The sequence below is a fragment of the Vulpes vulpes genome, chromosome 14 (genome assembly GCF_048418805.1).
Source record: "Vulpes vulpes isolate BD-2025 chromosome 14, VulVul3, whole genome shotgun sequence".
Classification (NCBI taxonomy): domain Eukaryota; kingdom Metazoa; phylum Chordata; class Mammalia; order Carnivora; family Canidae; genus Vulpes; species Vulpes vulpes.
The window spans coordinates 14,912,582-14,927,597 of record NC_132793.1 but is presented as its reverse complement, the minus strand read 5'-3'; the positions used below and the strand labels follow the sequence as shown (position 1 = coordinate 14,927,597).

Below are 15,016 nucleotides of genomic sequence, written 5' to 3'. Positions count from 1 at the left end.
CTTGTGTAGTGCTTTTCCTCGGGGGTTGGGAGTTATCCTTTCCTTGGGAGGGAGATGGAAGGGAGAACAGGCTCCGATACAGGATGGGATGCTTCCAAAGTCATTCGCATTCATTGCCAGGGGCTCGATAACTAACAGCACGTCTGGGTGCCATCTGGGTGCTGGACCCAGGCAGGGCTGAGAGATTTGGTGAGGCTGATGACAGTTGCGTGTTCTAGACCAGGCGTCTACCAGGTGACCTGCTTGCAGCCACATGGAGAGAAGGTGGCAAAGCTGAGGTCCTTTGTTGGTTTTGATTTATTATTTTTTTTAAATTTTATTTATTGAGAGAGAGAGCATGTGTGCGTGAGCAGGGGGAAAGGCAGAGGGAAGGGAGAAGCAGACTCCCCACTGAAGGCAGATACTTAACTGAGCTACCCAGGTGCTCAGTTATTCTGGTTGTTCTTTTTTTTTTTTTAAGATTTTATTTATTTATTCATAGACACAGAGAGAGAGTGGCAGAGACACAGACAGGGAGAAGCAGGCTCCACGCAGGGAGCCTGATGTGGGACTCGATCCCTGGTCTCCAGGATCACACCCCAGGCTGCAGGCGGCGCCAAACCGCTGCGCCACCGGGGCTGCCCTGGTTGTTCATTTTTTTAAAAAAAGATTTTATGTATTTATGTATGTATATATGTATGTACGTATTTAGAGTGGGACAGGGGCAGAGGAGAGGGAGAGAGAGAGAATTCGAAGCAGACTCCCCAGTGAGTACAGAGCCCAACAGGCAGCTTGATCTCATGACCCCGAGATCATGACCTGAGCTGAAACCAAGAGTCAGGCGCCCCGGGTTGTTGATTTTTAAACCGTTATTTTGTGTAAATAATACATTCACATGATTCAAAATTCAAAAGGTTAAAAAAAAAAACAATGGAAAGGGTCCTTCAAGCTTGATCCCCTCCCTCTCCACCCCCTCTCCAGCCCCAAACTGTTTTCTATGGAGGAAATCAAATCTACGAGTTTCTTGTGTGTTCTTTCAGAGACACACCTGAGTCCCAGTCCTCACATCCCTTCTTTTGCTCTCTCTCTCCGTCTCCTGTTTACCCTCTCTTGTCTCTCTTCCCCCCTTGCTCTCTCTCTATCCCTCTATCGCTCTATCTCTGTTCCTGCATGGCTTCTTTCTCTGTCCTTCCTCCATGCTCCTTTTGATCCACTTTTCTCAGCCTTCCTCTGCCCACCCCCAGGACAGCTTCTAGCTCCTCTGCTCCACCCACCATGGGATGTGAGAAATTAGGGCAGCTTGAGGGCAGTGGTCTGGAGAAAGAAAGCCTTGGTGGCTTGGTGCTTGGCTGGTCCTATCTTTCTCATCTCTTGTGGGTCCTTGCCACAGACCACGAACCAGACAACACCCCAGGGCTTCTCCCTACACCTCCACTAGGGATGCAAGGTGAATGAGTGAATGAGTCTCCTGGATGCAAGGGAGTGTGCTCAGTGCATAAGGCCACCCTTGGTGATAGATGGCAGCATAGCTCTCTTTGCTTTTTTTCTGGTTTTTGTCACCCCAAGCTTGGGTCCCCCAGCCCTTGCAGGCAGCAGCAAAGGCATGGGTAGAGCTGTTAGGAGCCAAGTGTATGACTGCCACCCCCTCTACTCTCTCCTCACCTTCCCTCGGTTTGAACTTAGAAAGAACCCTGGGCAGAGCCCTAACTCAGGACGGGTATGCCTTTTGTCTGCACACCATCATTTCTCCACCAGCTCCCACCCTGCAAACCTATAGCACTCATGCTACTCCTCCCCCTAACACTCCAGACAGCTGCTAGCAGCCACCCACTGATCAGGGCTAGCCCATGAATTTGCGACTCCCAATTTAATAAAGAAACGAAGTGCCACCAGTGGAATAGCAGACCTCATGGTTGAGGTTTTACTGCGTGAGAAGCATGCCAGGACGACCCTGAGTAGGGCCAAGGGAGAGGGACCCTCAGGCCTCCTCCAGAACCTTGATAGAAAGTGGGACTTTTATCAAGGGCATCCTGGCCCAGGGACATCCTGGGGAAGATAAAGGGGAGAACCAGGAGTGGAGGTTACCATGGGTCCCAGTGATAAATAGGAAGAACCTCCTGGAAAAGGACAGTTGAGGGGTGGAGTGGGTCAGGTGAGAAAATGGGTGGGTTTGGAGGAGCCCCTGGCCAAGGACATTTCTTTGATCAGCCTTTGGCGCTGAGTGGCTGCTGCAGGTTGGGGACTCTGAGGGTCTTTGGTGGAGGAGGGGGATGAGGAGAGAAAGAAGGGACTGCTCTGGACTGGTCCCTTCCTACTCGCTTCCAGGTCTTGATGGGCTACATGTTGTGTAGACAGACCACACAGCAATGTTTACTTTTGGCTGGAAGGATGGCTCCCAGGGCCAGGAATCCTGGTAAACTTCTGGCTTCAGATGGGACTTGTGGCACTTCCCAGAGCCCCTCAATCCGTCCACTTCTCCAGAGTTCAGGGCAGAGTTTCTTCCTGCACTTACTCCTTCCCATCTCCAACAGCTGATGACGGCTTTGCTGATGCCAGTACACCCATCTCCAGTCTAGAGGGCTGTGTATGATAACACCCATGTGGAAATAAGCCTCTGTTTTGCAGGAAAGTGTAGGTTTGGGGTTGGAGGGATAATAGGCAGTTACATAAAAAGTGAGGTTCTAAAGACAGACCAGTAGAGGATAGTCTTGCTTGAGGAATAGCATCCACTCATTCAGTAAACATTTATTGAGTGCCTACTATGCTTTCTGTCATAAGTGGCAGGGATTTGGTATCAGGGTGGTATGTGTATGAGTGTGTATGTGTGTGTGCATGCATGTGTGTGCATGTGTGTGTGGTGGTGGTAGTGGGGGCAGTCAATAAATGAATGAACCCACATATGTATACCATGTCAGGTGTCATAAAGATGGGTAAGAGGACCAGTGAGTCCAGGGGATATAGTAGAGGTGAGAGTGGTTACTTCACAGCGGGTATTCAATAGGCATCATTCAAGGACTGTGTTGAGTGAAGGAGGACATGAACCATGTGACAATCCATGGGAATTCCTGTCCAGGCCCAGGAAACTTCCAGGGCTAAGGACCTGAGGTCAGAATGTGCCCTGGGTATTTGAGGATCATCCAGGGGGCTAATGTGGTGGGAATAAATGAGCGATCAGGGGCATGATGGGAGGTGACCTCAGACAGGTAATGCCGGCGCGGGTTATGGAGGGCACTGTGGTCAGTGCAAAGACTTTGCCTTTTAATCTAGAGAATCTAGGAGCCATGGGAAGGATTTGAGCAGAGACATGCTGTGATCTGACTTGTGTTTGAAAGATGGGGTGAGCTCATTTCACACAAAGATGAGACCCTTAGAGCTGCTCTGTCCTCAGTGTTTGTGCCCCTCACTCCATAAACGCTCCTCTGGAAATTTTTCGCGGGATAAACAATCCCAAAGCAGATGGTTTCTTACGGGTTAGGGTTAGCTTTAGGATTATGGGCAGGATCTTGCCACTAGGGGAATAGGCAATGGAAGGCAGTTGCCATTGGTCTGAAAACAACAGCTCATGAATAGGAAGGAGGCTGGCAGTTCCAGGCAGTAGGCAGGGCTCCCCATGGCCTGGGTGCCCACAGGACCCATTTTAGTCAAACTCCAGGTAGCAATCTACTTAGACTCATGGGTAAGTGCCTGGGTTGGCTGAGTGATTTGGAGCATAGAAGTCTCTGTGTTGGTTTATTCATGATCTCTGAGATAGAACTCAAAACTCCTTTGAAGTGGCTCTGTCAGTTAAGTGTCTGCCTTCGGCTCAGGTCATGACCCCGGGGTCATGGAATTGAGCCTCGTACTGGGCTCCTTGCTCAGTGGAGAGTCTGATTCTTCCGCTCCCTCTGGCCCCACTCCTGCTTATGCTGTCTCTCTCTCTCTCTCAAATAAATAAATAAAATCTTTAAAAAACAACTGCTTTGAAATAGCATCAATCTCTCAATGTATTAATATGCCAGTGAGGTGAGTATGCCCCATCACAGGACAGTTCTCCAGCTGTCTTGGGGAATTCTTGTTCCCTGTGGTTCAAGTGCATAGTTGCCTTGTAGTTTCTGTGGCTTTGGCCTGTGGTTTCATGGAACACTATATCCCACTCTCCCGGTAGCTCTCATGTGGTGGCGGGTTGTTTCTCCCTGACTTTTTTTTTTTTCTTTTTTTAATGCTTTATTTTATTCTTTTCTTCCAACTTTTGCTTTTGACATAATTTCAGACCTACAGTTGCAAGAATAGTGCTGGGATTTCCTGCACACTCTATGTATATTTATCACATGCTTACATTTTATTACATTGTCTTTCATTTCTTTTTCTCTCTCTACACCCCCCACATTTTTTTTTTTGCAGAATGTTTGGCCCATTTATTAAATTTAAGTAGAGTTCAATCAAACACTGATCAAATATCACATGGCTTCTCAGTGCAGTGAGAATGTGTGTGAAACCACTTTTCTTTGCCATAGTTTCATCAAAGTTTTTTTCATCTCACTGTTTCTCAGACTGTAGATCAGTAGATTCAGCAGAGGTGTAAGTGATGTGTAAGCCAATGATATGAGTTTCTTAGTTTCTGGGGAATAGCCAGATTTGGGTTGTAAATAGGTCATACTGGCTGTGCCATAGAAGAGTGTCACAGACACCCCACAACATATGTTTTTCTGTAACAAGTGAGAGCAAGTTACAGACATCTTAAATACTTCAGTCAATTTCCTAAAATAAAGGCATTCTCTTAGATAACCACAATACCATAATAATCAAATTCAGGAAATTAACATTGAGATGATATTATTATCTCATCTACCGACAGGACTAGCTACGTAATTTGTGGGGTCTGGTGCTGAAAGAAGATGTGGAGGCCCCTCTTCTAAAAGCTGAAGAAAATATGCCTTAAAGGTACCCATCTATAACACATTTTCTTTTCTTGTAGGGTCTCTCTCAGACCTGTTATAATGCTTTTTATTTATCATTCAATGTCACATTCCCTTGGGCATGAGGGTACTGTGAAGGCAATAGAGTCTCAGAGGTGCCCAGGGTACTTGGCAGTGTATCCTTGAGCATTCCACCTGCAGCTGGATTATCCCTCCTCCCGCCAGCTGCCAGATGGAAGCTCTGTGCCTCAGCCGTGGGTGGGGAAATCAGTTTCCTCTTTCTACAGTTCCCTCCATTCTAAACTATGGATGGGTGATCTCCATGGGATTGCAGTCTCTGTGCTGGATGTGCTTGGTACCTGGACTGGAGCGGGTGAGAGGTTAGCCCCTGCCGAAAGACCTTCTGAATGCACTATGGTGCTGCCGTCTCTGAATAGGGACAGTGTCTGCCAAAGCCTTCCCTGGAATGCCAAGGGGTTCCTACACTTGTACATGGATCCCTCTTGTATCCTTGCCACGGCCCCTACTGGAAGATGATGGCAATGACAGATCATGGGCCTCCTCACTAATGTGACTCAATTGCCATCCCAGCCGTAGGGGGACAGGGTCAAGGGGATGGAACATCACAGGCCAGTTATTTTACAGAATGTCCCACAATTGAGCTTATCTGATATTTCCTCACAATTAGATTCATGCTATGCATTTTTGGCAGTAATACTGCCAAAGAGATAGAGTGTTCTTTGTGGTGCATCATATCAGGGGGCACAGGATGTTGATTTGTTCTGTTCAGAATGATGATATTAACTTTGATTACTTGAGTTAGATGGTATCTGCCAGGATTCTCCACTATAAAGTTCTTATTCTCCCCCTTGTAATGAATAAGTATCTATGGGAAGATGCTTTGAAGCTCTGTAAACATCCTTTTGCTTCTCAAAAATTTTACTTCCTAGTTTTATTTTTTTTATTTTTATAATTTTTTAAAATTTATTTATGATAGTCACACAGAGAGAGAGAGAGAGGCAGAGACATAGGCAGAGGGAGAAGCAGGCTCCATGCACCAGGAGCCCGACATGGGATTCGATCCCGAGTCTCCAGGATCGTGCCCTGGGCCAAAGGCAGGCGCCAAACCGCTGCGCCACACAGGGATCCCCTACTTGCTAGTTTTAATATCCACCGATGATTCTTGCCAGATTTAGGGACTATTGAATGGTTGCTAAACAATGATTTTTCTCATTTTATCCTTTACTGAGCTTCTTCTGGCTTCCCTTGTCTCTAGTGTGAGGGCTGAGTATTGTGTTCTAGCTACTGTCCTGAGCCCAGGACAGGCCCTGGGGGTGGGGAGTAAACTTTCTTGGAGTTTTTGGGATCTCTCCTCTGAGTTTCAGTGAAATGTTCTATGCCAGGGTTTATTCCTTTTTTTTTTTAATTAATTTTTGTTGGTGTTAAATTTACCAACATACAGAAAAAACACCCAGTGCTCGCCCGTCAAGTGTCCACCTCAGTGCCCGTCACCCATTCCCCTCCAACACCCGCCCTCCTCCCCTTCCACCACCCCTAGTTCGTTTCCCCAAGTTAGGAGTCTTTATGTTCTGTCTCCCTTCCTGATATTTCCCAACATTTCTTTTCCCTTCCTTTATATTCCCTTTCACTATTATTTATATTCCCCAAATGAATGAGAACATACACTGTTTGTCCTTCTCCGATTGACTTATTTCACTCAGCATAATACCCTCCAGTTCCATCCACGTTGAAGCAAATGGTGGGTATTTGTCGTTTCTAATTGCTGAGTAATATTCCATTGTATACATAAACCACATCTTCTTTCTCCATTCATCTTTCAATGGACACCGAGGCTCCTTCCACAGTTTGGCTATTGTGGCCATTGCTGATAGAAACATCGGGGTGCAGGTGTCCCGACGTTTCATTGCATCTGAATCTTTGGGGTAAATCCCCAACAGTGCAATTGCTGGGTCGTAGGGCAGGTCTATTTTTAACTCTTTGAGGAACCTCCACACAGTTTTCCAGAGTGGCTGCACCCGTTCACATTCCCACCAACAGTGTAAGAGGGTTCCCTTTTCTCCACATCCTCTCCAACATTTGTTGTTTCCTGCCTTGTTAATTTTCCCCATTCTCACTGGTGTGAGGTGGTATCTCATTGTGGTTTTGATTTGTATTTCCCTGATGGCAAGTGATGCAGAGCATTTTCTCATGTGCATGTTGGCCATGTCCATGTCTTCCTCTGTGAGATTTCTCTTCATGTCTTTTGCCCATTTCATGATTGGATTGTTTGTTTCTTTGGTGTTGAGTTTAATAAGTTCTTTATAGATTTTGGAAACTAGCCCTTTATCTGATATGTCGTTTCCAAATATCTTCTCCCATTCTGTAGGTTGTCTTTTAGTTTTGTTGACTGTATCCTTTGCTGTGCAAAAGCTTCTTATCTTGATGAAGTCCCAGTAGTTCATTTTTGCTTTTGTTTCTTTTGCCTTTGTGGATGTATCTTGCAAGAAGTTACTGTGGCCGAGTTCAAAAAGGGTGTTGCCTGTGTTCTCTTCTATGATTTTGATGGACTCTTATCTCACATTTAGATCTCTCATCCATTTTGAGTTTATCTTTGTGTATGGTGAAAGAGAGTGGTCTAGTTTCATTCTTCTGCATGTGGATGTCCAATTTTCCCAACACCATTTATTGAAGAGACTGTCTTTCTTCCAATGGATAGTCTTTCCTCCTTTATCGAATATTAGATGACCATACATTTCAGGGTCCACTTCTGGGTTCTCTATTCTGTTCCATTGATCTATGTGTCTGTTTTTGTGCCAGTACCACACTGTCTTGATGACCACAGCTTTGTAGTACAACCTGAAATCTGGCATTGTGATGCCCCCAGCTATGGTTTTCTTTTTTAAAATTCCCCTGGCTATTCGGGGTCTTTTCTGATTCCACACAAATCTTAAAATAATTTGTTCCAACTCTCTGAAGAAAGTCCATGGTATTTTGATAGGGATTGCATTAAACGTGTAAATTGCCCTGGGTAACATTGACATTTTCACAATATTAATTCTGCCAATCCATGAGCATGGAATATTTTTCCATCTCTTTGTGTCTTCCTCAATTTCTTTCAGAAGTGTTCTATAGTTTTTAGGGTATAGATCTTTTACCTCTTTGGTTAGGTTTATTCGTAGGTATCTTATGCTTTTGGGTGCAATTGTAAATGGGATTGACTCCTTAATTTCTCTTTCTTCAGTCTCATTGTTAGTGTATAGAAATGCCATTGATTTCTGGGCATTGATTTTGTATCCTGCCACGCTACCAAATTGCTGTATGAGTTCTAGCAATCTTGGGGTGGAGGCTTTTGGGTTTTCTATGTAGAGTATCATGTCATCGGCGAAGAGGGAGAGTTTGACTTCTTCTTTGCCAATTTGAATGCCTTTAATGTCTTTTTGTTGTCTGATTGCTGAGGCGAGGACTTCCAGAACTATGTTGAACAGCAGTGGTGAGAGTGGACATCCCTGTCGTGTTCCTGATCTTAGGGGAAGGGCTCCCAGTGCTTCCCCATTGAGAATGATATTTGCTGTGGGCTTTTCGTAAATGGCTTTTAAGATGTCGAGGAAAGTTCGCTCTATCCCAACACTCTGAAGTGTTTTGATCAGGAATGGATGCTGTATTTTGTCAAATGCTTTCTCTGCATCTAATGAGAGTATCATATGGTTCTTGGTTTTTCTCTTGCTGATATGATGAATCACATTGATGGTTTTACGAGTGTTGAACCAGCCTTGTGTCCCGGAGATAAATCCTACTTGGTCATGGTGAATAATTTTCTTAATGTGTTGTTGGATCCTATTGGCTAGTATCTTGTTGAGAATTTTTGCATCCATGTTCATCAGGGATATTGGTCTGTAATTCTCCTTTTTGGTGGGGTCTTTGTCTGGTTTTGGAATTAAGGTGATGCTGGCCTCATAGAACGAATTTGGAAGTACTCCATCTCTTTCTATCTTTCCAAACAGCTTTAGTAGAATAGGTGTGATTTCTTCTTTAAACGTTTGATAGAATTCCCCTGGGAAGCCATCTGACCCTGGACTCTTGTGTCTCGGGAGGTTTTTGATGACTGCTTCAATTTCCTCCCTGGTTATTGGCCTGTTCAGGTTTTCTATTTCTTCCTGCTCCAGTTTTGGTAGTTTTTGGCTTTCCAGGAATGCGTCCATTTCTTCTAGATTTCCTAATTTATTGGCGTACAGCTGTTCATAATATGTTTTTAAAATTGTTTGTATTTCCTTGGTGTTGGTAGTGATCTCTCCTTTCTCATTCATGATTTTATTAATTTGAGTCTTCTCTCTCTTCTTTTTAATAAGGTTGGCTAATGGTTTATCTATCTTATTAATTCTTTCAAAGAACCAACTCCTGGTTCTGTTGATCTGTTCCACAGTTCTTTTGGTCTCGATATCATTTAGTTCTGCTCGAATTTTAATTAACTGTCTTCTTCTGCTGGGGGTGGGGTCTATTTGTTGCTTTTTCTCTAGTTCCTTTATGTGGAAGGTGAGCTTTTGAATTTGAGATCTTTCCAGTTTTTGAATGGATGCTTGTATTGCGATGTATTTCCCCCTCAGGACTGCTTTTGCTGCATCCCAAAGATTTTGAATGGTTGTATCTTCATTCTCATTAGTTTCCATGAATCTTTTTAATTCTTCCTTAATTTCCTGGTTGACCTTTTCATCTTTTAGCAGGATGGTCCTTAACCTCCACGTGTTTGTGGTCCTTCCAAACTTCTTGTTGTGATTAAGTTCTAATTTCAAGGCATTATGGTCTGAGAATATACAGGGGACTATCATGATCCTTTGGTATCGGTTCAGACCCGATTTGTGACCCAGTATGTGGTCTATTCTGGAGAAAGTTCCATGTGCACTTGAGAAGAATGTGTATTCAGTTGAGTTTGGATGTAAAGTTCTGTAGATATCTGTGAAATCCATCTGGTCCAGTGTATCATTTAAAGCTCTCGTTTCTTTGGAGATGTTGTGCTTAGAAGACCTATCTAGTATAGAAAGAGCTAGATTGAAGTCACCAAGTATAAGTGTATTATTATCAAAGTATTTCTTCAGTTTGGTTATTAATTGGTTTAAATATTTGGCAGCTCCCACATTCGGGGCATATATTGAGGATTGTTAAGTCCTCTTGTTGGATAGATCCTTTGAGTATGAGATAGTGTCCCTCTTCATCTCTCACTATAGTCTTCGGGGTAAATTTTAATTTATCTGATATAAGGATGGCTACCCCTGCTTTCTTTTGAGGACCATTTGAATGGTAAATGGTTCTCCAGCCTTTTATTTTCAGGTTGTATGTGTCCTTCTGTCTAAAATGAGTCTCTTGTAGACAGCAAATAGATGGGTCCTGCTTTTTTATCCAGTCTGAAACCCTGCGCCTTTTGATGGGGTCATTAAGCCCGTTCATGTTCAGAGTTACTATTGACAGATATGAGTTTAGTGTCATCATATCTATTCAGTCCTTGTTTTTGTGGATTGTTCCACTGAACTTCTTCTTAAAGGGGAATTTTAAGAGTCCCCCTTAAAATTTCTTGCAGAGCTGGTTTGGAGGTTACATATTCTTTCAGTTCCTGCCTGTCTTGGAAGCTCTTTATCTCTCCTTCCATTTTGAATGAGAGCCTTGCTGGATAAAGTATTCTTGGTTGCAAGTTCTTCTCATTTAGGACCCTGAATATATCCTGCCAGCCCTTTCTGGCCTGCCAGGTCTCTGTGGAGAGGTCTGCTGTTACCCTAATATTCCTCCCCATAAATGTCAGGGACTTTTTTTCTCTTGCTGCCTTAAGAATCTTCTCCTTATCTTCGGAATTTGCAAGCTTCACTATTAAATGTCGAGGTGTTGAACGGTTTTTGTGATTTTAGGGGGGGATCTCTCTATTTCCTGGATCTGAATGCCTGTTTCCCTTCCCAGATTAGGAAAGTTTTCAGCTAGGATTTGTTCAAATACATATTCTGGCCCTGTGTCCCTTTCGGCGCCCTTGGGAACCCCAATTAAACGTAGGTTTTTCTTCCTCAGGCTGTCATTTATTTCCCTTAATCTATCCTCACGGTCTTTTAATTGCCTGTCTCTTTTTTCCTCAGTTTCCCTCTTTGCCATCAACTTGTCTTCTATGTCACTCACTCCTTCCACCTCGTTAAGCCTCGTCGTTAGGACTTCTAGCTTGGATTGCATCTCATTTAATTGATTTTTAATTTCTGCCTGATTGGATCTAAATTCTGCAGTCATGAAGTCTCTTGAGTCCTTTATGGTTTTTTCTAGAGCCACCAGTAGCTGTATAATAGTGCTTCTGAATTGGCTTTCTGACATTGAATTGTAATCCAGATTTTGTAACTCTGTGGGAGAGAGGGCTGTTTCTGATTCTTTTTTTTTGAGGTGAGGTTTTCCTTCTAGTCATTTTGCTCAGTGCAGAGTGGCCAAAAACAAGTTGTATTGGGAAAAGGAGAAAAAGAGAGAGAAGGAAAGAAAAGAGAAAAAGAAAAAAGAGAAAGAAGAAAAAAAAGGGGGGGGGGGAAGAGAAGAAAAAGAGAAAGAAAAAGAAAGGAAGGAGAAAAGAAAAAAAAGTGGGGGTGGGGTGGGGGAAGCAATCAGAAATCAAGAAGAAAGAAAGAAAAAAAAGCACAAAACAAAACAAAAACAAAAACAAAAAACAAAAACAAACAAACAAACAAACAAAAACCACGGGGGAGTATCTTCCGATTCTGTATACTTTAAGTCCCTTGACTTCCCTTGGAACTGGTCCGTCTCGCTGGTCTTCTGGGGGAGGGGCCTGCTGTGCTGATTCTCAGGTGTTAGCACTTGGGGGAGCTGCTCTGCCCCTGCCTGGTGCAGGGCTCAGTGGGGGTTGTTCACCCCGTGAGGCCCCGGGAGGAAGCCACAGTGGCGGGGGCAGCTCTGGGACCCTGGAGTCAGCTCCCGCAGTAGCTCCGGGGCTCTCCGTCTGCAGGGCCTGGGGGCTCCCGGGTGGGGCCGCTGATCTGCTCAGCTCCAGGCAGGAGCGTCCTCGCTGTCCCGCTGTCCCGGGCCGTCCCGGCCTCTGCCTGTCCCGAGGGGAGGCCAGATCCTGGGCTGTGTCCCGGCGCCCTGTGCTCCGGGGCCTGCGCTGTTGGATTCGCGCTCCCGCTCCGCAGCCCCCTCCGCGGAGCCGCCGCCCGAGCCCCTCCGAGCTGTTCCCGGAGCCGCGCCGCCAGGGTTTATTCCTTGTAGTTAGCAGAGCATCTTGCTCCCAAGAGGGGTTATCTAGCTGTTGGGACAGAGCTTGGGATTCTTCTTTCTCTACATCATCCCATCCTGCTCAATATCTCTCCACAGCAGCTATGTGCTCACCTGCGTATCAAAAGAGAAAAGCGCAAGGTGCCTTTGTATGTTGGGCCTTCTAAGAATAGCTCAAGTAGGGAAGAAGAGATTTCTCGAAGGCTTCCACTAGAATCTCTTTCCTCCAACCTCCCAATCTTAGATGTATTTAATACTTTGTCTCTAGTTTTAGCTTATTGCTTGGGGTGACATGCTTCCAGCTGTTGCATTCTGAGTCCTGCTCTGCCTTTCTCCCAGTTCACCAGGATAAGTGGGGATCCCTGGTGGTTTTTGCCATTTCTATTGGGGTCCTACAGGAACAAGTGCAGACTTTTACTCTTGAGAGATCTTTCATATTTTTTTCCTAGGCTGTGTACTCTTATCTCTTGGTTTTATTGTCTCCCATTTGGGAGCTGTTTTTGAGAATTCCCAGGTATGAGTGGTCTCATCATTTTCAGCATTGTTCTCCACATTTTGTATCACAATTCACCAGACTCTTATTTTTACTTCCCAAAGCACAGTGTTTCCTCCCCTGTCAGTCTAGGTCCTCCCAGAAGCTGCTGTCAAGAGGGGATTAGATGTACAAGAGATTTACTGGGAAAGAACCATGAAGGATAAATTGGGGGCAGGAGGAGGCCAGGGAAGATGATGGGGGTCTCATACTAGTGAAAGGAGGCAGGAGGGCAGGAGGTTTGGACAGAAAGTCTCTGGTTATAGCTCAGTTCTAAGAAGGCTTGTCCAGGTCAGCGGGAAATCTTGGTTGCTTACCAGGGGAATCCTCTATCTCTCAGGGATGGGCCTCCCCTAGAACCCCAACCAATGTCAGTTGTTGATTGGAAGCAGCCTGAGGGAACACAGCCTGATGCAAACAAGATGGAGGACCCAGAGGTGTGGCAGGTGGGCTGTCAGTCAATTGTGCTTCCTGCAGCCAGTTATCTTGTAGGAGATCAGAGCTTCCCTCCCTCCCTCCCTCTCTTCCTTCCTTCCTTCCTTCCTTCCTTCCTTCCTTCCTTCCTTCCTTCCTTCCTTCCTCCTCTCCATAATTCAGAGGTGATGAGAATCATAGCAGTGACTCATAGCTTAAAACCTTAACTCCGAAAAAGAAATCCCAGGTCTTTCCTTTCCTCTATGGTATCATTTCTATGAAACTAACCAACAAGTACTTGCTGAGTACCTACTCTGTGCATGTCACACTTTCTTTCTGTGCATGGCTTAGTGTAGGGAGAAATATGTAAGGCAAGGTACCTGCTTTCAATCCACAAAATGTGAAGATGAAAATGTAGAAGCCAGCAGACCCCCAATATTCCTGTGGAGTACATTTGGAGAAGTCCAGAGGTTTTTATGGGATGGAGAGGTGAGGAGGGGCTGGGCTGGCCATGGCAGAGCTGTGTTTTAATGACAGCAAACTAATTAAGAACATGGGCCCTGGAATCAGACTTTGATTCAAACATCAGCTTCATTCCTTGCCGGTTTGTTATTTGGGGCAAGTCATTTATCTTCCTGACCTTTAACTTTCTCATTTGTAAGATACAGATATTAATAGAATCCTCCTCTTCAGGCTGTTGAGAATATTAAATGAGATAATGTATGCAAAGCACTAAGCTTGCTTCCTGGCATACCATAAGTGTTTCATAAGTGGTAGTTATTAAAATTTTAATGAAAGGTATTACGTATCAAATGCCTTTAAAATGCATGTCTTCTTCCTAACTCTGGGAAACGAACTAGGGGTGGTGGAAGGGGAGGTGGGCGGGGGGTGGGGGTGACTGGGTGACAGGCACTTAGGTGGGCACTTGACGGGATGAGCACTGGGTGTTTTTTTTTTTAATTAATTTTTATTGGTGTTCAATTTACCAACATACAGAAAAACACCCAGTGCTCATCCCGTCAAGTGTCCACCTCAGTGCCTGTCACCCAGTCACCCCCACCCCCCGCCCACCTCCCCTTCCACCACCCCTAGTTCGTTTCCCAGAGTTAGGAGTCTTTATGTTCTGTCTCCCTTCCTGATATTTCCCAACATTTCTTCTCCCTTCCTTTATATTCCCTTTCACTATTATTTATATTCCCCAAATGAATGAGAACATACACTGTTTGTCCTTCTCCGATTGACTTATTTCACTCAGCATAATACCCTCCAGTTCCATCCACGTTGAAGCAAATGGTGGGTATTTGTCGTTTCTAATTGCTGAGTAATATTCCATTGTATACATAGACCACATCTTCTTTATCCATTCATCTTTCGATGGACACCGAGGCTCCTTCCACAGTTTGGCTATTGTGGCCATTGCTGATAGAAACATCGGGGTGCAGGTGTCCCGACATTTCATTGCATCTGAATCTTTGGGGTAAATCCCCAACAGTGAGCACTGGGTGTTATTCTATATGTTGGCAAATTGAACACCAATACAAAATAAATTTATAAAAAAAATACATGTCTTCTTTGACCCAGAAATTCCATTTCTTAGAACCTCTCCTAACTAAGCAATCAGAAATGTCTGCAGTGATTTATTATCCTTGCAGCATTACTTATCAATTGAAAAACCATAAACAATCCTAACATTTAATCATAACAGTTTCCTTTAAAAATATGATCTATCAACATAAAGAAGGCTTTGTGCCTTTTAGCAATTGTGTTGTAGAATAATATAAGAAAAATCTTCACTCAATATTGTTAACTGACAAAAGTACATTATAAATCTGCATTAATATATGCTTCTAAATTATTATCATTCTTCCCAGAAAGTTTCTTTAAAGGCCTTGAGAAGCTTGCTACTGTCCTCAGGGGCATTTGGAAGATCTTCCTCCATCATATGTGAATTGAGAAT

General features: G+C 44.4%; 1 long non-coding RNA gene across 1 annotated transcript in view; it reads left to right on the top strand.

The window, feature by feature from the left end:
- Positions 1 to 4,811: 4,811 nt before the first annotated feature.
- Positions 4,812 to 15,016, top strand: part of LOC140595348 (uncharacterized) — a 45,735-nt gene continuing 35,530 nt past the window's right edge. Inside the window, exon 1 of the long non-coding RNA XR_011996890.1 lies at positions 4,812 to 4,899. This is a non-coding gene — a long non-coding RNA (uncharacterized lncRNA). The remainder of the gene's footprint in view (positions 4,900 to 15,016) is intronic.